Below are 26,427 nucleotides of genomic sequence, written 5' to 3' on the forward strand. Positions count from 1 at the left end.
TCTGTGAGTTCACTGAGACTTGCTGCCTCGTAAACTGTATTTAGGACTCCAGGCTTAAGCTTCTATCTTTTGAATTACATTTTATGAAAAAATAAGTTTTAAACATGTATCAGCAAACCAGATCAAGCTCATTTCTCTGACTATTCAGGAATCAAAATTTGGGCATTTCAGCTTTTTTCACTTCACTGATCATACAGCTACTAATCAACTAGGTATTGATCACCTAGATGACCTACTAAACAACTAGGGCTGAGCCAAAACTATTAAATGATTTTCAGGAACATTTTTCTGCAGTGATGAAAAATACCTTTCTTTCTGTATTGATTGATTGATTGACACTCTCTCTCTCTCTCTCTCTCTCTCTCTCTCTCTCTCTCTCTCTCTCTCTCTCACAACACTGTTCCTTGGCTTCCTCAGCTCTCCCACTCTCTAGCTTCACCATCAATGCTCCCCAGCAACTCCAGTAATGTGTAATCATGAAGTTTCTTCACCCCACTGCTGAAGTCCAGCACTTAGCAGCACAAGCCCCTAGCCTGATTGGTTAGTAGATTGGCCAAAGAGGCAGCAAAAATTTAAACCCATTACAAGTAAACACACACATAGGACTGTGTGAGAATCAATGAGTGAAAATCAATTTCCAATGGATAATTAAAAACAATTTTCAATTTTAACGTAAATTGAATTTTATTGCAATTTAAATTAAATACAGAATTGTAATTATCAAAATTTAAATCAAAATCAAAGATGGCACACATTTGCAAGATTTTGCAAGAGAACAATACTTTAAAATATGTGGAAACTGTTCAATCAGCTCTCAAGATTAATGTCCAACTCTAAATGTTTATGTTTACAGCTCTCTATCTTATAATTTCCATAGGTAAAATTGAATGGGGAGAGGTAATTGTAAGAAAACTAATTGAAGCATTTTCTTTTTCAAGTTGCATATTCTTCCATCTTTTTTTGACACCCGACATTCAGTTGCACATTGACATTAGACCTTAATTTTGGAGCATCACTTAATTTGAGATAACATAATGCAAATTTAAAAATCATACTACCACTTTAAAAATCACTAGTTGACATCCAGGGCAGAGGCTGCTCTTGACTCAGCCATAGTCTTCTCAAGCAGCAGAGTGTGCACCATGGAAGGAGGTAGGAGTTGTTTTTGTCACTCCCCCTGTCTCCTAAGTGCTCTTTGCCTTCCAAAAATGTGTCCTTGCAGATCATATAGCCCTCTGCTGCTTGAGAAGACTTGAGCTGAGTTAAGAGCAGCCTCTTCGCTTCTGTGGATGTCAATCACTGAGTATTGTTTAGATGTATTTATCTTCCAATCTTTATTTTTGTTTTTCTTTAATACATCTTAATGTTACAGCTACTGCAGAGTCTAATGCAGAAGTGTCCAGCAACTGCCCTTGTATGGTTAAATTGGCTCAGTTTCAGTTTGTGACTCTTGAGGATGTGGACAAGCTGCTTGGGACACTTTGCCTGACCACCTGACTTCTTGATCCTTGCCCAATATGGCTTATATGATCTAGCGGAGAGGTTATTTGAAAGGGCCTCATTAAGATCATTAATGCTTTTATGCGGGAGGGCAGGATGGTTCCTTGTCTCAAGGAGGCAATTATTAGACAACTCTTGAGGAAACCTGCATTGGATCCCTCAGAGTTCAGCAATTACAGGCCTGTTTCTAACTCCCCATGGCTGGGCAAGATGATTGAGAGTGGGGTGGTTTCTCAGCTCCAGACTGTCTTGGAAGAAGCAGATTTTCTGGACCCACTTCAAACTGGCTGTTAGACAGGCTATGGAATTAAGACGGCCTTCTCCAGCCCGTTGGATGATCTACAAGTAGGAATCAACAGGGGAATGCAACTCTGTTCATCCTTTTAGAACTCTTGGCGGCATTCAATACCAGCAAACATGGTATCCTTCTGGAGTGCCTGAAGGGGTTGGGAGTAGGAGGCACTGCTTTGCAGTGGTTCTGCTCCTACCTCTTAGGTAGATTATTGCTCTTCAAAACAAGAGCTATTATATGGGGTCCTGCAGGCTCCATCCTATCTCCAATGCCTTTTAACATTACATGAAACCACTGGGAGAGATCGTCATGGAAGAACAAACATCTCCTTGGTTTCTCAGGTTGATGCTGTGGCCAGAAAATCTTTCTATCAGCTTTGGGTGATACATCAGCTACATCCATTTCTGGGGATAAACAAACTTAAAACAGTGGTATATATGCTTGTAACATCCAGACTTGACTGTATGTTGTGGTGCCTTTGTATATAGTCCGGAAACTGCAGCTGGTACAGGATATGACAGTGAGGCTGGTCTCCGGCATTACCCAGATAGGTCATATTACACCCATTTTACAAGAGCTACACAGGCTACCAGTATGTTTCTGGGCAAAACACAAAGTGCTGATTATTACCAAAAAATCCTAATGGCTTGGGTCCACAATATTTAAGAGAACACCTACCAACGCCAACAGCAAGAGAACACCAATGCCTATTAAGATAATCAGGGAAGGTCCAGTTGCAGTTGCCATCAGCTTGGTGGGTCGCAACTCAAAACTGGGACTTCTCAAGGATTGTCCCTGGACTTTGGAACTCACTTACTATCAAAATTAAAGCTTCCCATTCTCTGGATGTTTTTCAGAATGATCTAAAAACATACCTGTTTAATCAGGCTTTTAATTCATAGTTTTAACATTTTAGAGTTTTTATTATTAAATTCTTAAATATTAAATTCTTTTACTTGTGTTGATGGTTTAATTCTTGTGTTTTAGATTGTGTACGGCCAAGAGAGACATGTATGGAGCAGTATAGAAATGTGCTAAATAAATAGATAAATGAATAAATGTTTTAAACAATATTTAAAATATAGAATATTAACAAATAATAACTTGTGTACAGAAATACACAAAATGAGGTGGGGGGACCACTTCCATAAGCCATAGATTGTACTTGTTAGATACTCTTGCCTGGTATGATAATATATCTTTCCCAAAATATCTAGAGGGCATAAATTTTTCATCAACATAAAAGGCTCCAATTTTCTAGCACTATATATATAGAAACTTACTTTGCAATATAGAAAAATGGTCTGACTGTTGCCATCAAATCAGGGGCATCACCATAATTGAGCGTGCATGAGCAAAGAACATGCACCAAAGGGCTACCTTTGCCGCCTCCCCCATGGAGTGGGTGGAAGAAGCACAGGGCAAAGGGGTGGCCCTAGCACCCATGATCAAGATGTCTGCCTAGCATTAGTGTATAATTTTTCCCCAAATGGGGAGGTGGCTACCCTTTAAAAATGCATTTGTAGCACATATAGAAGAGTGGTTTAGGTGAACTGCCCCAGTTACACAGACATCAAAAGACAATGAGCACAATCTATCTCTTTGCTGATCACATAGAAAAGAACACTACAGGCAATTTAGTGGGCACTCTCCACCAGTTGTCAGCTGTAACATGTCTACCCACTCCAATAATGGGAATACACCTCTAAGCTTCATATACAATAATGGGAACACCCCTCCAAGCTTCAGATATCTAGCAGTCTGCTCAGCATTTTAGAAATTAGCACAACTCACCCTAGAATAGAGAAAGATGACATCTCTATGTGTGAGTACAGTGTACACAAATTTTAGATCATATAAGCTTAACTTTAATCCTATTTTGCCACAATTCAACAAAATTCCTTTAGCTCCATTTTTGGTGACTCAATGTTCTTCCTTCAAAACCTAGACCCCCAGAAATGGTGTTTTTCCTCCTTTTTTCATGAACAGTTATGGCCCAAAAATATAAATCCTCTTTGTCCCAGCAGCAATAAAAGTAATGACAACAATATAGGTCATTATGCTGTTTCTCCCCTTTTCCCAGCTGATCACTGTATTAGTGAAGCCAAGGCAAACTTCAGTGAGATGTATTAGATTAAAAACTGCCACCTTCAAAGACCTCTGTGTTTGCAAATATTTTATGAAATGTGCCATCATATTTTATGAAATATGCCATCAGAGAAGAATATGGGCTCTACATGGGTGACAAGAACATTAGAAAACTAAATTTAGACAAGTCCTAATTTGCCACCAAGCAGAGGTGTAGGGTCAATTGGACAAGGAGGGACAATTCTCCCTAGGCCCACAAGGTCTGCGGGCCCCAAGGTCCCTTGGCCAATCACCCTTGCCCTGTGCATCATCTTTCCGGCTCTCCTGCTTGCCCTTCTGCTCACTGGCCAGTTGAGCTAAGGAGCCTGCAAGCTGCTACAGCTCCTTCCCTCCCCGTCTCTCAGGTGTTTGGCGAGTAGGCGAGGCTTCCAGAGAGGCTTCTGTGTAGGCCTCACTGAAGCCTGAAGTTCTTCAGGTAGCAAGGAAGGAGGGATAGAGGGAGGTAGTAGCCAGTCCTGGCTTCCCTTGCCCCACACAACACTCTGCAGACCCTCTGCCCAGCCCTGCCTTTGCTTGCTTAGTCATGGAGGTATAATGTGATTTCCTTTTTGTGGTTATTCCCTCCACTGGATATTTAGGGATCGGCTTGCCATAGGGCTTTGATATGGTGGGGGTAGGAGTAGGTAGGGCAGATTAAGAAGACTACGAATATTTAATTTGAAACTTTAAAATTCATGGAGATATAGATAGATAGATCGATCGATCGATCGATCGATAGATCGATAGATATATTTTAAAAAACTATTTTTAAAAAGTCCTATAAGTGCCTTGTTTCATGGCAGAACATTACAAAAATGTCTGGTGCTGAAGCCCCGCCCCTTTAGACCATCATTCCACCCCCATGTGGAAGAATCTGCCCTTTACCTTCATATAAAAAGGGTAAAACATCCCCCTTCTACCCCACTCTTTGATCACCTAGAATGACTTGGTATAGGGCTTTGTTATTGAACAGAGATGTAGGGCAAGGTGCGAGGAATATGTATATTTAAATTGAAGTAGATTGGACAAATTGTTGGTTTTTAATTTTTTTTAAAATTTTAAAAAACCCATCAAAAATTCATATAAGTGGTTTGTTACCACTTATAGGGAAGGATCCCAGACAGTTGAATGCAATTGAGTTTATTTTTAAGTAGACATGTTTACCTTGCTAGTAAGTCCTTTAGGTTTCAGTCAAATGTACTTCCAACTAAATGTGGTTAGATTTGCTGTCTGCAGCTGCAATTCTTCACACACTTACCTGGAACTTTTACACACAGCAGGCTTTACTGCAAGTTTACTGGGAGGCTTTACTGTGAAACTGAAATTTTCCCCAAAACCCAACGCAAATAATGGATGTTTTTACCCTGGATATAAATCGGGCTACACTCTAACCAGCAATGAAAAACCCAAATTGTGTGTGAACTGCTCCCCAATAACTCACAGGGACTTTGGGGTCAATCTGGCTGATATGTGAATGCATCCCTTCCATTCCAGAAGAGATGTGTGTTAAAGGGCTTTAAAATCCCCGTGTGAAAAACATCCTGGAAGCAAAATTTATTGAATTTGTTAGGATTTTTGAGAAAGCATACATAGGCTCACACTGCATGGTGGAAAGTCTCCTTTGTTAATCTACAGCGAGGGTCCCAGTTTAAAATCTCATCCCCAGGCCCACTCCAACCTTGTTATGCCCCTGCCACCAAGTGTAAGTAATTGTCAAACCTAACTCAACCATGGCAAAGCTCACTTTGTCAGACTTCATTAAAGTGATATCCTTGAGCAGTCATTCTCTGAAGCTAGAATCATATGTATCAATATACTTTCATAAACATAGATTTGTCAATTCCATGCAAATAGATATGGCCTGTATTAAATCTATCAAATAAATAATTCTCAATAGAGCATATTTTTTTTTCAATTCGTTAACAGCTGAACAAAAACGTCTTAGCATGAAGAAATGTTTGAAGCATATTGTAAACTGAAGATTTATGTCTTCCAAATCCACACCACATATTCACACAAGCAACTTAACAGCTACATCCTGGAGGCAGCAGAGTGTAATGGCAAACAATAGAACTGGCCCTGCAATAGGAAGGCTCAAGGAACCAACCTCAATGGCAGATTTTGTGGAATCATTAAAGGGCAGCAAATTGTCAGCTGTTTACTTTGCTTTATATTTATCATGATGAACTACCAACTCAGTTTTTTGCCTCAGGTGCCAACAGGCCTTAGGTCATCTTTGGCTAAGACTGTGAGCCAGGAATCCACTAGTACAAATTTATTTGCATCTCTGAATACTCTGGGTAGACCTTCATAAGCAATTTTTTTTAGCTTCTAGCCCCCATATATGTTTGGGGATGATAATACATGCCTAGCTGTTTGCAAGGATTACTGAGAACCTTTGGCTGGGTTCAGTCACAAAGCAAAACCATGGTTTGTTTAGCTAAACACATGTTGGGACCTTGCACAGGATCATCTAGAGGTGGTTTGAGGGTAGGGAAGAGCCCTAACTCTGATGCCCACACATGACCAGAGCCTCCCTAACTCACCACCCAGACAATTCTGGCTTCTGAGAGCTGGGATGAGGGAAGGTTTTCTGGATGTTATGAGATACCACCCACAATGGACAGTGCTGCCAGCCATAAGGAAACCTCATTACATCACAGCCACCCTCTGCGTGGCTATGAGGGGCAAGGAGGAAGGGCAAGCCTCCTTTTTGAACAAGCTTTTGTACAAGCAACCATTTTGAACAAACAACCACAGAGAGTGCTGAGTAGCATATTCTCAGATCACAGCTTCTCTGGTAGCAGTGTTCCCGAACAAACATGGCAACCGGGACCTGAAAGAACAGGGAAAAGCAGACACATGATCAACAACCAGAGGTATTGGGGATACTATTCTTCACTAACCTGAGTTAAGATTGAGGGTTAGAGAAGCAGAGTTATCTAGATATAGAGCACTTTCTCATGAGCAGAGAAAGGGCTCTGATGAGGCGAGGAGAGGAAGCCCTCAAAAGCTTATCTCCCCCACAGATGAGCTGGTCCTTGTCTCTAAGCGGACGGACTACCCACCCAGACGATCACTGGCTGCTGCTAGTAGCTTCGAGTATTGGGGTTCTGGGGTGTGTTTCCCCATACCTTTTATGCCCCACACCTCACGGCTTTTACCCCATACCTCACGGCTTTTAGAAAGCTTGTGAAAATTTGGCTTTTTACCCAGGCTTCTACATAATTGTTTTTACTGATGCTTCTGTGTGTTTTTACCTGTTGTATTGTTTTTATGCCTGTATTTTATATGTTTTTATATTTTTTAGCTTGATGTTTTTATTGCCTTTTTATTGTATGTTTTAACTTTTGTAAACCGCCTTGGGGTTGTCTTTTAACGAAAGGCGGTATATAAATGCAACAATAAATAAATAAATAAATAAAATACCCTGGAGCTCCAATAATGTGCCTTGCGAGTGCATGGTGCCTTATGGGGATCCGCCTCCCCTCCCTGAGAGCACTGCAGTCTGTCAGCCATGGCTAAAAAAACTTGGAGAGAGTCTCCACAAGCGGGTTTGCCACCATGGTGCCACCGGGTTCGGGCCGATCCTGGAGGTACACACGCACATGTAAAACCAGGCTGGACTTCCTTAGCCCAGTTTTGCACACGCATATGAATAGCTTCTCAGACTACCAGGGCTTGGGGGATTTGCCCTGGTTCACACAAGCATGCAACCCTGGGTGATCTGCCTCTGGCCAAGGTTTAGATTATCATGTGCAGAGGCTTGTTATGTGTTATGATCGAACCTGAGCCATTTGGAACTGAAAAATTGGGAAACAACAGTTTGAAGTTGGTTTGCATACCACAGCCTGTGCTAATGGTGGTTTCCCATTATATCTGAATTTATAGCCAATCAAAACACACACACATACACAGACAGCCATTACTGCACTTCAAGAAGCTGCTGCACCATGGTGGTAGGAATAAACTTATGAAGTTGAGACCTGAGCAGACAGGGAACTCAGTTTGCTTGTTATACATTTGAAAGCTCAAAACCATGGTGCAGGTTCTTAACTATGGTTAGAACATACCATGGTTTTGCTTGATGTCTGAACCCAGTCTCTTAAACCAGAGCACTATGAGCTGGGTCTCACGATCAGTTAGACCTGGTTTAGAAGGCTGAGCGGGGAGGGAGCCCTGGGCGGCCGGATCAGCCGCCCACACGATTGCTGGCTCCGTGACGGAGCTGGCGGGGGCTGGGGTGCTTGCAGTATGCCCTGCACGAGCACGCAGGGCATACTGGGGAGACCCCCAGAGCCGGGAGGCAGCTATTTGCCTCCCCTCTGGGGGTCCACTCATGAGTAACCATGGCGCGGAGCCGCGCTATGGCTACTTACAATCTCGCTCCGCAAAACTGGTTTTAGGGGAGTGGTACTTAGGTGAGTTACCTGCCTAGGAACCACTGGACTTGCAGCCGAGCCCGATGGTTCATATAATGGGGCGAAATCAGGCTAGCCTCCACTAGCCCGATTTCGCCCCATCGTGTGAATAGCCTCTATTAAATTTTGTTATCAATGTCCTAAGATCTATAGAATGTCTGTGTTGTGTCCCTATAAACCTAAGGAGAGAAAGAAAAATATTTCCCTGAAAAATATATGTGGGCAAAATACGTAATATTTGACATTCTCATGGGCCCAATTCTTGTCCTAGACTGCTGTTTTTGACATACATTCCACAACATAGAATCACACTACCTTTTTCTGACTGGAAGTGTAATTTTAGCAGATCAGACAGCAGGTCATTGTTTTCTGTTTGGCTTGGGGACAGGAAGATCCCTCAGAATTTTTTGTCTGGATTTTCAGCTAACTAGGCTTCTCGACTCAGTTCTAAACTTGGCTAATGTTCTCTTTTTAAAAAATCAACAGTGACACTTGAAGAAACCATATTGCTATACTTCGGAAAAGCCTGTAATCAACTACTCACAAGACTCTTATTTCTTGCTATGGCGGAGACATTGCTTTTCTTTTCTGACCACATACCTATGTTTTAGGGTTCAGAAGCAGGAGGAGGAGGAGAACTTAATCTGGAAATAAATTTTGCTGACAATAGAAAGGCCTGAGAGACTTCCACAAGGTGCCTGGATGTTAACGGATAAAAATCCTAGCTTTTTATTCATACGAAGAGGAGCTGCATGTTTAAATGGCTTATTTTTGAAAGAGCTTGCATGTGCCTCAAATAAGACAGATTTAATCAGAGCCCCCACTGCAACATTTCATATGTACTGCTGACTCTTGTATATTCTTTGCGGTAACTTTTCAAAAGGGAAAAACAGCCTGGGGAAGTAATTGTCCTCTAAGCTTCTCCAAACATCCTTGTTACTGTGCATGGTTTTCTTTGAAATAAACTTTGCTGTGAGGTAGTTTAGGCAAGTTTTGTGGTACATACTGATGGCAAGTTTGCCCAAGTAGAAGTTGAGCTACCATCCGTGACATTACGATGGGAGTATCTAGAATATATGTAAGTGATTGAAGGGGACGTTTCATTTTAACATATGCAGATTTGAATGAAGGAGCTTTGAAAAATTTAAATTCTGAAATTTAGAAGCTGCATTATTAATATATTAGACAGCTAGCTAGATACAGCGCTCTCTCTCTCTCTCTCTCTCTCTCTCTCTCACACACACACACACACACACACACAAACACACACTATGGCTGCCTCTACAAATCCTCTCTCCTCCAATCAGAGTTTGGCAGGTAGAACTCTCAGAGCCCAATGATAAAAGTACAGGTAGTCCTTAAAGTGACCTGTATCCAGACCATTCAGGGTCAATAATGTTCAAAACCCTGAGCCATTTTGGAAGGGCGGTATATAAATCAATTAAAAAAAAAAAAAACCAGCCTTGAACTGGGTCTGAAACTAGGGATGTGCACTAATGTTTCAGTGGGGCGGGGAGTGGGACCTTCTAAGCATGAGTAAAGCAGGCCCTTACCTGCTCCTCCTCCACCACACCGCTTTTCCAGGGATGTCATTGCGCTGCTCAGAAGTCTGTGCGAGGCCACAGGGCTGCACCCAGCAGCCTGAGTGTGCAGTGGGATGCACATGGTCACTACACACAACAGCCATGTGTGTCCCACCACCGTGTGCAGGATGCTGGGTGCAGTCCCATGGCCATGCACGGACTTCTGAGTGGTGCAACGCCGTGCCTGGAAAAGCAGTGGGGTAGTGGAGGAGCAAGTAAGGGCTTTACTCATGTTTAAAAGGTACCCCTCCCCGCCCCATTGAAACGATATGGCACATCCCTACTGTAGATGCCAAATCAATTCGTGCACATCCCTACCTGAAACCAACGGGAAGCCAATAAAGTTGCTTTGAATTAAATCGTTTTATTAATTTTAGTGTCTTGTGAGCCTCCACCCAAGCCGTATTGTACTGGAGGGGTGGACTAAATGCATTTTAAATAAATAAATTTTGAAATAGACATGTTCCCTGAAACCCACCTCAGCCAACAAGTTAGTTACCTACCACAATCTTTTCAGAGGAATTTGGCAAAGGGCTGATTTTTAAAGAATTAATGAAGTTACGCATCTTTCAGATTTTCCTCGTAGGGTATAATAGAGGTTTCTGCAGTCCCATAACTCCACTTGAGTGGCACTGGGGTGGCCCAGAGCAAGTGGCGGTGTAGTGCACATAGGGTGCCAACCAGGGGTGTAACTATAATAGGGCAAGGGGAGACAGTTGTCTAGGGCCCCACTGCCTTGGGGGCCCCCCAGAGGCAAGTCATATGACTGACCTCCCCAGTTGTGCACCCACTCGGGCTTCCTTCACTTGTATTCATCCTCTGAAATTGATGTGGGTGTTAAGACCTGGAACTACCAGAACAGCATGTCTTTCTCTAGTACCATTAAATGACTTGCATCATCCATAATTTACAAAACCTTTTAAAAAACAATTTAGGAAAAACTTTACTATGCTTTTTGTTACCACTATTCAGCCTCATTTAAGATTTGTTTACTTCATGAGCTAAGCTTCAGTGAGGGGGTGGCCCATTTTAAAATCTTGTCTCTGGGCCCACTCCAACCTTGCTACGCCGCGGTTGCCAACCCATGAAGTACAGGGATTTGTTGTTCTAGAGGTATTCTAAGAGTAGATTCTCTAGTAGCATATGAAAGTGGATTCATAGTTTTTCATTAAAAATCTCATTTGCTACCAGAGAATCTAAACTCAACACCTCAGAAACAACAAAGCCCAGTCACCCGAATGGGTTAGCAATCCAGGGGGGTGGTTGGCAACCTCTGTGCACCACACCACCACTCGCTTTGGGCCATCCCAGTGTCCTCCAGGTGGAGCTGCTGAAACCTCCATTATTCCCAATGGGGAAAAATCTGAAAGACGCGTAAACCTCAAAAACTCCTACGAAATCAGTCCTTTGCCCTATATGGAATCTGGGTGCACCACCCTTGGGGCACTGCCATCCAACCCACTGTTTTGCCCATGAAGCCCCACATAAACAAGTTGAAAGAGTGAAGAGAATGATGAACAACAACAACAACACCACTTGATTTTTTGGCACAGTTATTTGAAAATTTTGCAGCGGGTATGAGCCTGTCCCTGTGGCACTAGCACAGCAGCAAAACCCATTTGTGGATTCAAGCAATCTTTCAATAAAAACACTCCCTCCCCATGGAACAGTGACCACAGGTCATTTGAGATAGCAACATAGACCAATGAGCCAGCGTGGTGTAGTGGTTAGAGTGCTGGACTAGGACCGGGGAGACCCGAGTTCAAATCCCCATTCAGCCACAATACTAGCTGGGCGACTCTGGGCCAGTCACTTCTCTCAGCCTAGCCTACTTCACAGGGTTGTTGTGAGGAGAAACTTAAGTATGTAGTACACCGCTCTGGGCTCCTTGGAGGAAGAGCGGGATATAAAATGTAAAAAATAAATAAATAAATAAATAAAATAAAACTGCCTTGGTACTATGGAATAGCTTCAAATATTCATTTAACTGGAGTGGAGTGAGACGTAGCCCAAACAAGTCAGCCTACTGTTCAGAATTGTTGAGATTTATCATCACTGCATTTAAGAAAGTGCAAAACCATGGATCATGGTTACAAGAAAGAGAGAAGAAACTAAGATTCCTGGGGATGTCAATAAATTGACAGTGATATTCCCCACCCCCCTCATTTTGTCTCCTGTAGTCCCATGTGGATGACCTGTCCCTGCAATGGCAAAAGTTGTGAACTACTGGCTTAGACATCATGTCCCACCCAATTACATTGTGGCCTAAATTACATTAGACTGCTCAACTTGGGCAACAAAAGTTAGACACCACTATAACTCATAAAAATCAGAAGAAAAACAAAATAGCTCTTCAAAAGACCCCTGAACAAGTCAAGAGATTCTTTCTAAACCTTTGGAAAGAAAAACCTGTGTAATTTCAGAACTTTCCTAACAAGCTTCTCGAAAAGCTTCTCCACACAATTTATACCATGGCTTTTAGCAAGAGCTTTGGAATTGCACTGATCTCCCAAAGATATTTGCGTATTTTTGTTTCAAAATGCTGTCTTCCAAATCCCTTTGCAAGGTCAGTGTGAATTTCAGTCACACTGAATACAATACATACTTAACTAAACGATACAAGCTCAACAGCTTTTTGCATATCTTATCTTTTGCTAATCACTCAGTGCCTCAGCTGGGGTGGAGAGAGTCAGAGAAGTCAATTTGAATTGCAATGCTTTTCCAAAGAACAAAGCATTCTGTCCGAAACACAGTCATTTCAATTTGTAAACAAAAATCTCTGTTTTTTAATTCTTGATTTTGTTTTGGTTACAAAACCTCCAAAATTACCATTTTCGGGCACAAAACATTTTGTACCTGAATCAAAATGCACAAGCCTAGTAACTGGCCCTATCCATCCCCAGCACAGCATCCTTCCAGGGGCTGTTGCTGGTGTCTATCTTATGTTTCTTTTTTAGATTGTGAACCCTTCAAGGACAGAGATCCATCTTATTTATTTATTTGTTATTTCTCTATGTAAACCACTTTGGAAACTTTTCTTGAAAAGCGGTATATAAATATTAATTACTGTTGTTGTTGTGAACCATGAATTGCTTGGTTATAAGAAACATTCTTCTATCTACAGTGCTAACAGACTAAATACCTTGCAATTTAAACTGAAAACATATATCTAATGGAATCTCTTAAAAACGTGGGAAGTGATATGTTTGGAATGATTTAATTATGTCTGCTGCTTCATATATTTTGTTTCTGATGCTTGCACATTTGGAGTCAAAGACTGGCATGGTCATGTTTTATTCATAGTCTTCCTTCAAACAAGAACAATGTTGTTCATTTTCCAATACATTGTCTCCTACAAATGAATTTATGTTCTTTGCTTCTTTCCTCTCCTGCTTCATTATCTTACCTGAAGAGTAGTAATGCCCTTGCTTCTCCTTTTGCTCTGTGATAGTGGGAGACAGTGGGAGAGCTGGTCTTCTGGTAGCAAGCATGAATTGTCCCCTCTGCTTAAGCAGACACTTGTGAGCACAGTAAGATATTCCCCTCAGGGGATAGGGCCACTCTGGGAAGAGCAGGAGGTTCAAAGTTCCCTCCCTGGCATCTTCAAGTTAGGGCTGAGAGATACTTCTGCCTGAAACCTTGGAGAAACCGCTGCCAGTCTGGGTAGACAATACTGAACTAGATGGACCAATGGTCTGATTCAGTAGAAGGCAGCTCCCTATGTTCCTATTAGTTTCCACAACAGTGCTGTGGTAAGGCTCAAAGGTCTGCTGGGGTTCGGCTCAAAAGCATGACACCATCTGGTAGGATTAATCACATGGGTCCTTTCAACCTAATCACCATCTATCTTCTCAGCGAGGCAGCAATAGGGCATAAGGAATTGGCATAATTTGCCCCTCCCCATTTTGACCAACTTTCAGGTATTATTATAGCGGCATGAGACAAAGCCATGAAGAAAGAGCTCACATATCAATAAATCTAGATATATGTTGCAATAATAAGTAAATAATTTAGGAAGCCACCAAGGAAAAGAAATCTATCACCACTTAACCTATCTTTCCTAAGCAGCCTACCTGTCAGAGATATTTCTTGTTGTTCTAAAGGATAGACAAGTCTTCTTCTACATGGACCAAGTAGGCATATCAGGATTTCCACTGTCCCTACAATTTCAATCAGAAATGCCACCTTGGATTATAACATAATCCAAGATATGGCATTCCTGCACTGAGTTCTACAGATCAGTTGGCAAAATAAATTAATATGGCTGTAGGATATCTCCCATTTATAATAACAATAATCTTTATTACGGTCGTTGACCAGCACAATCTCCCATTTGTAAACATGCTATTAATATCCGCCCCCCCCCCCGCCAATCTGAAAGAAGTAAAAGCTTGAGAGGAATCAGAGACTTGAGCCAGCTGTCTGGAATTCCTCCAGCTACAGATAGTAGTGCTAACTGCAATTGGTGTCAAACTGGATAAATTTCCAGGCTTGAAAGTGGCTCTAGCATTCCATGGAAGCAGCAGATCTACTATAGGGTAGTGATGACACATTCTCTTAGCAGCCCATTTGTGGAATGCTGGGGATAACATAACAATGTACCAGGCAGAAACTCACCTGCATCGTACCAACCTAATGTGGATAGATTGCAGGCCTCCTGAATTTCTGCCTGGATATGTGGCCAGGCATCTGTGTGAGTACTGAGTCCATGGGCATCTCAGCAGGTAAAGCGTCAATGTGCACTCCAGCTTTTCCTGCTGACTGTGGGTTGGAGTGTTGTATTGACTCCACATCAGAGGTTGGGGCAGCCAGAAGTGTTGGGGCTGGGATCTGCCGCCCAGAAGGAAATTGAATCAACTGATTCACTTCCTGAGCAGGACTGGAGGGCATACGACATCAGGAGGGTAACATGACCAAATGACAAATGCTGGCAAATGGCTTTTACAAGTACCGTAAAGTGACCAAGAGCAATGTCCCTTGCCTGTAAGGACAGTAAATGTTGCTTATGTGTAATAAAGCAGCTTTAAGAGGATTCTTAATATGTGATGAAAATTCCAAATGGTCCAATGTGACATGCTCTTACGTTAGTTGGAAAGACTATAAGGTTGAATTCACAAGGCCATGTTTTTTCAACAGCAGACAGCAATTTCAATCTCTTTGTAAAGGAGATCTTGGAAAAAGTACACAATAGGAAAGTAAGCTGTACACCTTCCTTTTTTTAAAAAAAAGTGGAGAATAGGAGCCAGCTAGAAAACTCATATAACCCAGTGTTAATTATTGCTCAGTTATTTATTCAACAGCTACATCCTCAGGTATGAGTAGAATATTGATTTGGCTTAATTGACCATTAGGTAGAGGACAATGTAAGAAGAGTAATCAAAGGGTCGATGGGAGCCAAATGGCTGTTGGAGGGTTGCCTGGCCCATGGACGCATGTATTGGCAAATGGTACAAGACAGCTTTTCTCAAGTCTTTAACTCATGTTTACTAAACATGCCTAGAATAACTATGCATTTCTGTTGTACAACACAGGCTATTTATGCACAGCTGCTTAACTGGTAGCCATTTACAAGAGGTGGCAATAAAGCTATTTCCTCCAGAATGTCTCTCTTATTTTGGGCAAAGCTAATTTCAACTGAGCTGACTCAAGCTGATATGATTGGACAGGATATTAAATGGAGATTTGTGGAAAATGGAATTAGGCCATGGCGTTCAGGGTTTGGAATAAAATGTGAATGCCTGGAATGTTCCATCGGGACAACCAGTTGAGCCGGTTGTTCTAACAGAATGAGTTTGGATCACTCAAAACATTCCGAGTGCCATTTTGGAGTCCAAAATGGTGCTTTTCTGGGTTCTGTGCATGCACAGCAGCCATTTGCATGGTGGTGCTGACCAGAAGAGGCCAGCAAGATTGTGGAACACTCAAAATGTTCTGACTCAGAATGGGGTTATTCCATTCCGAGCTTGGAACGATCCCTTCATTTGAAGGGTGTTCTGTCTGTGCTTGGAACACTCAAAATGACTCATTCTGAATTTGGAACCTTGTACATATCCCTAGAATATGTACATTTCCAAGCTTGAAACCTTCTACACATCCCTAGAAAGGTCGTTCATATGACACGGGCTACTTGGGTAAAATCCCTCCTACCCAAGCAGCCTGTGTCACCTGGGAGACCAAGAGGTCTCCCAAACCAGCAGCTACAGCCTCAGGTAGCCAAGATCTGCTATCTGGGCAAAAATTGAGGTAAGAATGAAAAGGCCTACCTCACTTTTTAGTTGTGTGCACCACTGGAACTCTGAAAACACTAGACAGAAGTGCACCTAGGTAATTCTTGAGCCTGGACTTAAAGGCTTTTGGAGCAGATTGTGTGGGACCATGCACTTAGAGCCTGCTACTTAGTCCTGCTTTGCATCAATGCAGTCACAAAAGGGGCTGGGGCATCCTGAGTCTCTCCAGAAGCCAATGCTGCTGCCATATCAGCCCCTTTTGCTTAGTATCTTGAAGCTGTGGACAGGGGCACTCCTGAAGCTTTCTCTGCAAGAAGCCAGCTGGGCGGAATTACCTCAAGGCCAAAAAGGAGCTCTGCTTCAAATGCCTCCTCCTGCCATAGCTATGGATGCATGTTTATGCAGGAAGGGAAGGTGAAACATCATATACATTTTTATTGTGCTTAGGGGGGGGTATCCCCCACCATTGTGGCAATCTCCTGTTTTATTGGTCCAAATGGTAAAACTATATTCTGCTAGGCAGCCAGTACTGACATCTCAAAACCAAGTAGATTCTGCCAGATTTTGCATATGACCTACCTCTGTCTCAACCAACCATATTCTGCCCTCTCTCCTTCCTCCTATAGCATACTGACTCACATACAGTGCATTGCCCATGCTCTGCCTCTGTTCATCCCCAAATTGTATCCTCACATCTAGCAAACTCTCAGAGCCCCCATTGCTCAGTCACTGCAGCAATGAGTTTCCCATTGGGATAATGGGAGGCTCATCACTTCAGCAATTGAGCAATTCTTAGGAGACACGGATGGAGGATCTGTGAGTTCAATAGAACACAATTTGGAGATGAACAGAGACAGTGCATCCATCTAGCCTTTCCATAGGTGGTGTGCTGCACTGTACGTGAATCGTTATCTTGGCTCTACCTCTTCTCTTCCAGAGTCCTCCAATGCTTCTACCCCAGTTCTCCTCACTGTCTCTACCCTGGGGCCAGATGTTCTGAAGTCAAACATTTGGCAGTCCTATACCTTGGCATAACTTTCCAACAAATGCCTGTAGCTCTAGCTCATGTGTCCTCCATAATAATTAATTCCTGCATGAATTCCATATCTCAAATAATGATCTCTAGCACATGCATGGTTCTCTGGCCACAGCCCAGTTTGGAGTTTGCATGCTTAAAGCCACATATTCCAATGGGACTTAACCTAGCCGCTGTATTGAGATTTTTCAGTACAGCATCATTGAGTGGGGTGTAAAAGCCCCCAGGTGCTCTCAATCTCTCTGCCATTAATCCTTTATTAGACTTAAACTGAAGAACCAGCTGAGCTGTATCCTGCTGAGGCAGCAGAACATTTCAAACCGCCTCGAGCGTTGACTCCAGAGAAGCTGATGAAGCTATATGGCTACAGTTAAATGAGAATAGGGCCTCATGATGTTCTCTCCTACTTCAGGGTTAAGGGTATGTGTGTGTATGTATGTATGTGTGTGTGTGTGTGTGTGTGTGTGTGTATATATATATATATATATATATATACGCACAATCTGCTCAGTATATGTGTATGGATTTAAGGCAGTATCAATACTCAATATACTGGCATCTGAACAGACAGACAGGTCCCTGGCTGAGGACCTGAAACACTCTTATATGTCACATGCTGGCCTGTGAGTGCATTGTAAGGAGCATATGAGATTATGATCTGATAGTTTCCTTCCTTGCCGGTATGACTTCCAATCTGGGTCACACTAGGAGCACAGGAGCTCTCCCTTAACATGTCAGTCTGAATTACAGCGTGGATGATGAAGAAACGACATCCTTCCTATCTGGGTCACTTTATTTATCAGAGCAATTTAAACACCCTTCTCTGTTGCAATGTGGCTGGCCTATAAATGGCTCAAGTTCCCCTTCCTACAAAATTGAGAGAGAGAGAGAGAGAGAGAGAGAGAGAGAGAGAGAGAGAGAGAGAGAGAGAGAGAGTTCCAGCATGCACTCACAAGCACTGAAGTAGGGGACCCACCTAGCCCTTGAGGGCTAAAAAGATTGAGGGCTAAAAAGCTAGAACAAAATGTTCAGTACATCTATCTGCTAAGAACCAGAAGTGGACAACTGATTTGCAGGAATGGGGAACGGGGGTAGCTAGAAATACAACCCCCCACTTAAAAAAAATTGTGACCCATTTTGTGTTCTTTACCCATGCAGAACATGAAATGGGCCACACTTTTAAAGGGGGGGGGGGCTTGTTTGCATGTTCAGCTCTCGCAATTAGAGTGGTAAGAGTTTATCTTGGCAGCCACACATGGCGGCTATGGCATTTTCTCCCCAAATACTCAGGATACTATTTTGTGCTGGAAATTTCTAGAAAAAAACCTGTGGGCCTCTAAACACATCCAATGAGCAATTTCCCCCCAGAATGCCCTGGAATGTTTTGGAGAGAGAATTCCTCCCATTTTGTGAACTCCCAGTTTCCAATGCCATTTTCAGGCAGTACTGAAGTGTCAGCTTGGTGCTGCTTAGGACTAGTCTCTCTCTCTCTCTCTCTCTCTCTCTCTCTCTCTCTCTCTCTCTCTCTCTCTCTCTCTGTGTGTGTGTGTATAAAATCACAGAGCAAGTTTACTTAGTAGCAGGCATGCTTAACTTCTCAAGCTGAATGAAGCACACTGACTAATCATCCATTTCTTGAGTTACCTAAAGTGAAAGGCTAATGCCAACTATCAAAAATATTAGAAACGTTAGTTAAAAAAAACCCTCCCTCACATCCCCCCGGCCCATCCCTGCAACTCTGAGAAGTATCTGTGGAAGACAGTGGCTGACATCCCGACTAACAAAGCACCGGTCCAGTAAGACAATCAGAACTGCGGTTCCAGACTAATTCCACCATTACACAGTTGGAAGAGGCTGTTTTTTTATGACCTCCTCTTCCCCATAAATCCCTCAGGGACATTTTTTAAGGTGCACAGAGGGCTTTCTGGGTAATGGGAGATAATAAACAATTGCCCCTTCTCCAGTTCACTGGTGCAATTACTGTGGAAACACTTTTATTCTGATCCTCTTGTTGCACTGGTGCTTCCTTAGTCAGGAAGTTAGCCTGATTGGTAGAAGGAGAAGGGTCTTGCTTGTTTCACCCTTTTAACCCCCCAGATACTTATTATTATTATTATTACATTTATATCCCGCTCTTCCTCCAAGGAGCCCAGAGCAGTGTACTACATACTTGAGTTTCTCTTTCACAACAACCCTGTGAAGTAGGTTAGGCTGAGAGAGAAGTGACTGGCCCAGAGTCACCCAGCTAGTTTCATGGCTGAATGGGGATTTGAACTCGGGTCTCCCCGATCCTAGTCGAGCACTACACCATGCTGGCTCCCAAGACATTTTCCTGCAAAATATCAAGCACTCTGGCTCTTTTTTTAATCCCCCTGAAGGGTTTCAAATGCATTTTGCCTGAATAATTATGCACCTAAAGTCCTATAGAGGGGAAAGCAATTGAAGGGCAATTCTGAGCAGAAAAATTGGCTGGGATGGAAAGAGTGGAGCCACCTCTCCCTCCACTACTCCTCCATAACAGATTAAAGCATCTAAAGCTGCTTTTTCCTTTAAAAAAATGTTACCAGGACATTACTAAACACATGTGCACAAAATGTCGGTCTCTTAGAATGGCAACATTTTAAAAAAATCTCCAACTTTTCAACTAAGTATTCATTTCATTATCCTCATGTCTTCAATTTTAAAGTTGTCCCATTGCAGCAATACATGAAGGAAGAAAAGAATGGGGAATGTGTATATACATTAAACATAAGGATACCTCTGTCCTCGATCGATAGGAGCTCCAAGTTATGTTTTGTTACATTCTATGTATCATCAGCACAAGTTGTAAGAGAGGAACTTTAGTTATATAAGCGTATTCCTTTGAGCTTTGTGTTGACACACAGACAGCTAGTTGAAACAAAGTGTTTGCCTGTCCTCTGCACTAAAATCTCTGGTGAAAGAAATACAAAGGTAATATGGAGATCAGAAGATTCCAGGAAACACTAGATTCACAGAAGAATAGTTAAAAGGGGAAGACACAGCAAGAAGAAGAAGAAAGAATTCTGACATCTTAATAATAGTTAGAATTGCTGCCTGCCTAGATATCAACTACCTTGAGAATCACAGTTCATGGAAAATAAAGACACAAACCTTTATTCTCAAGGTTTTAGGTGAAGTAAGCTACTTTAGAAGAGAAGGCAGGTACCTGCAGTCCAGAAATTAAACTTGACCTCAGAGTTATCAGTTTGAAAGTTATCAGCCCTATGAGTTAGCTCATGCAAACCAAAAATGGAGATCTCATGGTCTCGTGGGATCTGAGCAGCAAACGTGGGAACTACAAGCCTGTAGCCCCAAACCAGGTAGAGGGGAGCTCAAGGGAGCCCCCAAACAGGCTCTCATGATCACATAGCTATAAGGGGACATGGAGCAGCCTCTGTTCCCTCTGAGGCCTTTACCTTTTGGATTGGTGGCACAGCTCAGGCTAGAGATGATCCTGCAAGTCTCACACCGGAAATAATTAAACACAAAGGCTCGACATCTTGACTAATGCTGTACTTGCAAGAAGATTGTGTAGCTGTGCAAAATCATGGGGATGCAAAGGTTCCCTGCATGGGGTGCAAAGGTTCCCTGCAGAATATATGAGGTGCGCCATATGAGTTGTGCATCTTGTTGAGCAAGGGCAAATCTGCTTGCACACTGTTGCAACACTAGTCTGGATTCTGAATGCAAGCTCCGAATGTAGCAGAACTAGCTAGCACAACGGCAAGCTAGCTAGCTAGTGCTAGCTTGCACTAGTGCAACATCCTTGTGCAAGCACAGTATTAGTCATTCCTGGATGTTACTAACATATACACCATGTTCTGCTAGTGGTATACATTCTAGCACTTTTAATATCATCCCTTATTTGCAAGACTTGTGTACCACTTTACACAAACATAAGAACATTTCAACCATGGTTTTTCACAATCATGTTGAAAAAAGGGACTTAAGATGCTCATAGAAAGCAAGGGATTGAGGAAGAGTGTTCAGGACAACCGATGGGAAGGGCCTGCTTCTTGTGGAAGCCAATGTGGCCTACAAATATCAATCAATCAATCAATCAATCAATCAATCATCTTTATTACGGTCAAAGACCAGCACAGGATATAGTACAGATATAATGAAATAAAAGATCAATTACATTAATTACATTAAGGTTATTATAAACCAGATTATCTTTAAGTAGGTACAACTAAATTGCTGCAGATTAACAGACTATGAAATTATGATTAATGAAATAGAACTCTAAAAATTGTGAGGTGACTAGTAAAATTAGATAAAACTAGGGTAAAGTTATGATTAATATGATACAATCCTAATTAATAAGATATATTTATTTTATGCATTTATTTATAAATAACATAAATATGATTAATAAGATACAATCCTAGAGGTTGTGGGGAGATTAATAAAGTAGAGATAAAACAAGGATTCATGTAGAGCCTACAAGTAAGGTGGAACACTAAGCAGGCCCTCTTCAGTTACCCTTGCACTTCAGAGATGTTCATAAGGATAAGGTGCTCGCTGAGATACCAAGGGCCCATTTAAGGCATAATATGTCTAAATCAGCACCTTCAATTAAGCCCAGAAGCAAACTGGTAATTAAGATAGTGTTTCAACAAAAGGATAATAGGAAGGCAGTTGGACCCCTAGATGATGAGGGCATGAAAGGGATATTAAGGAGGATAAGGAGATTGCAGAGAAGCTGAATGAATTCTTTGCATCTTTCTTCAAGGCAGAGGATACTGACCATATACTTGCTCCATAACTGAGCTTCTTAGGCTTGGAGGCTGAAGAACTGAGTCAGTTTTAGGTGACAAGAGGGTATGTTCTAAACTGACTTTAAAAACTAAAAATCAACAAATTGCCAGATGAAATCCACCCAAGAGTTCTGAAGGAACTTAAATGTGAAAGTGATGAACTTCTAGAACAAATACATAACTTGTCCCTGCAATCAGGCTCCATATCAGAGGAATGGAAAGTACCTGGAATGTACACCAGTTTTCAAAAAGGGATCCACGGGGGATCATAGAAACTACAGTCTGGCTAGCTTAACTTCTGTGCTGGGTAAATTGATGGAAAACATACTTAAGGACAAAATTGTTAAGTTTTGGCCTTGCTTCAGGCCTTGGTGAAGGGAAACCAGCATGGCTTCTGCAAGGGCAAGTCTTGCCTCACTAACCTTTTGGAGTTCTTTAAGAGTGTCAACAGACATGTGGATAAAGGTGATCCAGTTGACATAGTATACTTGGGCTTCCACAAAGCTTTTGACAAAGTTCCCCACCAAAGGCTCTTGAGTAATCTTAGCAGTCATGGGATAAGGGGACAGGTTCATGTGTGGATTGGTAACTGGCTGAAAGACAGGAAACAGAGGAGAGGAATAAATGGATGGTTTTCACAATGGAGGGAAGTGAGAAGTGGTGTCCCCCAGAGATCTGTACTGAGACAACTGCTCTTTAACTTGTTCATAAATGATCTAGAGCAGGGATTCTCAATGTGGGGTCCCCAGATGTTATTGGATTTCAACTCCCATAATCCCCAGCCCCAGTGGCCTTTAGATGGAGATTATGGGAGTTGAAGTCCAATAACATCTGTGAACCCAACATTGAGAATCCCAGATCTAGAGGTTGGGATATGCAGCAAAAGAGCCAAATTCACAATGGCACTAAACTATTTAGGGTAGTTAAATCCACAACAGATTGTGAGTAGATCCAAAAAGATCTCTCCAAACTGGGTAAGTGGGTGACAAAATAGCAAATGTCCTGCAATGGAAGAAAGTTTACATGATGCATATTGGGGCAAAACCCCACAAATTCTCATATGCACTGATGGGGTTCAAGCTGTCAGTGACTGACCAGGAGAGAGATTTTGGGGCTGAAGTGGACAATTTGTTGAATGTGTCAACTCAGTGAGCGGCAGCTGCGAAAAAAGCAAATTCTATGCTAGGAATCGTTAGGAAGGGAATTGAAAATGAAAATGCTAATATTATAATACACTTATACAAATCTTTGTGCGGCCACATTTGTAGTGCTACATACAGTTATTGACACCATATCTTAAGAAGGACATTGTAGAAATGGAGAAGGTGCAGAGGAGGGCAAACAAGATGACAAGGTGCTTGGAGCTCCTTCCTTATGAGACATGGCTACAGGATCTGGGTCATTTTACTTTGGAAAAGAGGTGACTATGGGGAGACATGGTCAAGGTGTATAACATTATGCATGGAGTAGAGGATAGACAGAGATAAATTTTTTCTCACTCTCTCACAACACAAACTAGGGGTCATCCCATGAAACTGAAGGCCAGGAAATTTAGGACCGACAAAATGAAGTACTTTGAAATGAAATTCTCTGCCACTAGCTTGGATGGCTTTAAAGATGGCTTGGACAAATTCATGGAGGACAGGTCTGTCAATGGCTACTAGTCTGGTGGACATAGGCCACTTCCAGCCTCAGAGGCAGGATGTCTCTAAATACCATTTGCAGGGGAGCAACAGCAAGAGAAAGGGCATGTCCTTAACTCTTGTCGGTTGGCTTCTCAGAGATATCTGGTGGGCCACTGTGAAACAGGATGCTGGAATCGATAGGCTTTGGGCCTGATTCGGTAGGGCTGTTCTTATGGGATGAAAACAGATGACAGTGGCTCTATAACTGGGGTTGTTGTGTACTGTTAAGGCAGCCTCAAAAGCTGTCCAGAAGCAGCAGTTGCAGAAGTAGTATTTCCACAGGTTTCTCCATCTTTGTGACAACTAATGCTTCTGAATAGTTTGAGGGCTGCCTTTGAAATCTGCAGCAACCCCAGGGCACAGCGTTATGGCTCTGTAATGTTGTGCTTCATGTTAGCCACTTTGTCCTCCAGCTGATGATGCAGCTGCTGTACCAGCCAAAGCCAGTAAAGGGCAGTCCAGACATAAGCTGAAAATACAAGAGCCAAGCCAGGTGCAGAAATACATCTGTTGAGTACAATTCTATCTATATATAAAAAAAGACTTTCCCTTTCTAATCAGACCCATCTCATCTGGAATTGCTTAAATTTATGCACCTTCATCCACAATCAGCAATACCATGCTTGAAAGGTCAAATTCTTCTTACGTTCAAAAAAATCTTTCTGTTCTGAAATACTCAGTAATGGGTCCTGTGCCTTTTGTCTCATCTAGAGTTTTTTACAATCAGAAAATAACTGGTGCTGTAATCCAGTGGGTTCCATTTCAGTTTCTTGCTCATGGAAGCTATTTGTCCCTCTGCTTTCAACCACAAAAAGACACAAACAAACAAAATGTACTAAGCTTGGAACACAGCCCTTTTCAAACGCATGCCAAACGACATGATGTACAAATAAAAAGAATGCTCAGGTTACAGTCTAAATTAGATCAGAGGTACACTATAATAATAATGGCCTTGAATGCCACCTAGACAAATTGCACATCTTACTGTGAAAGGTAATATAATGTGCCATAATGTGCCACCTATTGGCAAAGAACAAAGACGCCACATAATACACAATAACTTCCTGAACTTCAGAAATGGTTGTGCTTAAGTTCCATGTAAATATCACATACATTTAATTGATTTAACCACTGCTAAATATATTTTCCCCATCACAATTAGTCAGCGGAAGATGTCTTGTCATTCTGTGGGCTCTTAGCATTAATTACTTACTTACTCATCACTGCTGAATCTTGCCTCCATTTTTCCTCTGTTCAGCATTTACCATTCAAGATATATTGGTTGTTCACAAGCACAGACACCCATGTCTGCTGTTTAACAAAATTATAGCTACACCATTCACCCACGCTTATGGTTAAGGTTGAATCAGCACTTTTGCAATTAAAAACTGCTCTTCTGAGGTTTATAACTCAACCTTTGAGAAATTTGTTCTGGTTTGGCATAGAAGGCCATGGCCCATGTCAATTTCACTTTGTCCCTTTCCAAACCAATTGAGTCTGCCATTTCCAGTCATAAAGGAAAAACCATGGTCTACGCATTTTCAGGTCAGATTCATTCCCAGTTTGGCACCACAGAATTCAAGCCAAGGATTACTGTGGACCATATTACTGTAAAGTTGTTTTTGAATCCAGTTGACAACATCAATTGGTTCATATAGGTGTGCATTTATTTTTTGTGAATAAAGACAATGCCAGTATGGGATGACAGAACAAATGTTTTTTGGATATTTTCCCTTCAGAGAATCCTTTCCACACTAGTTCTAGTTCTTGAGGGAATACCTGCATGTTTCATCAGACAGAGGAGTTATTACCCCAGAACCTTGGGGCCTTGGTCTGTGGCCTCCAAGGTCTAGGGGGGCTGAAAATGGACCGGGGGGGCCTCCTGCCACCACCCTGTGCCCACCCCACCACTGCCCCGCTGCACTTCCAACCCTGCCCCCATAATTTCAGTCTCCATGTGCGTGGTCAAGGGGTGGTGGCTGTGGGGTGAGCTGAGCAGGCCTCCCCCCTTGCAGCAATAGACGGAGTGACTGTTTGGCCCAGCCAGGCAGCCCAGTGGCTTCTGAGAACTGTGAGGCGCACAATTGAAATAGATCACCACAAGCCCATGATATCACGGGCTTGCAGCGATCTATTTCAACTGTTCAGGCACACTGGAGCACTTCACAGTTCTCAAGAGCTGCTGGGCTGGGAAGACAGCTGCCGCGCGGGGCAGGGGAAGCCTGCTCAGCTCACCTCTCGGCCGTGCACATGGAGGCTGAAATTACGGGGGGGGTGGAAAAAATTGGTGGGGATGAGGTGGTAGCAGGCCCCCAAAAGCAGGTTTCGGGGGGCATCATGTCGGGAGCGGTTTGGGTGCCAAAATTACCTAGGTGCGCCACTGATCACAGAACCCTTGCATGTTGCAGACAGGAATTGAGGCTTTGTGTGGCATGATAAGCCAACCTTCACTCTACTTCTCCACACTTTCTTCCATTCCGTTCCTCACTCTTGCCTTTTGAAAAGGCAGGGAGCAAGACAAGGAGGAGGACAAAAAGTGACTGCCACCAAGTAAGAGAAGGTGGCTGCATGGAGCACTTTGTGTGTCATGGGTGAGATTGGGGTAGAGAGATTGGTGAAGGGTGTGTGCTGTATGCTGTGGTTGAGATCAGGTGTGAGAAGATTGATGGGAGGATTGGTGCATGGCATAATCTGTGCATGGGGACATATGGGGGAAGCACACCATGGCACCTAAGGTGCCAAGAGGGCTTGTGGAAGGCCTAGTTGTAGAAGATT

At 42.5% G+C, this 26,427-nt stretch overlaps 1 protein-coding gene across 15 annotated transcripts in view; it reads right to left on the bottom strand.

Annotated features, from left to right (window-relative positions):
- CDH12 (cadherin 12) overlaps nt 1-26,427 on the bottom strand; it is a 987,186-nt gene that overhangs the window by 401,437 nt on the left and 559,322 nt on the right. The window contains exon 1 of one of the 15 annotated variants that reach the window (XM_053248992.1): nt 22,390-22,539. The exons of the other annotated variants lie outside the window; for them this stretch is intronic. The gene's annotated coding sequence lies outside the window, so the exon portion shown is untranslated. Of the gene's footprint in view, nt 1-22,389; nt 22,540-26,427 lie in introns of those variants that run through there. 15 annotated transcript variants of the gene reach the window in all.

The sequence above is a fragment of the Hemicordylus capensis genome, chromosome 4, assembly GCF_027244095.1.
Source record: "Hemicordylus capensis ecotype Gifberg chromosome 4, rHemCap1.1.pri, whole genome shotgun sequence".
NCBI lineage: Eukaryota > Metazoa > Chordata > Lepidosauria > Squamata > Cordylidae > Hemicordylus > Hemicordylus capensis.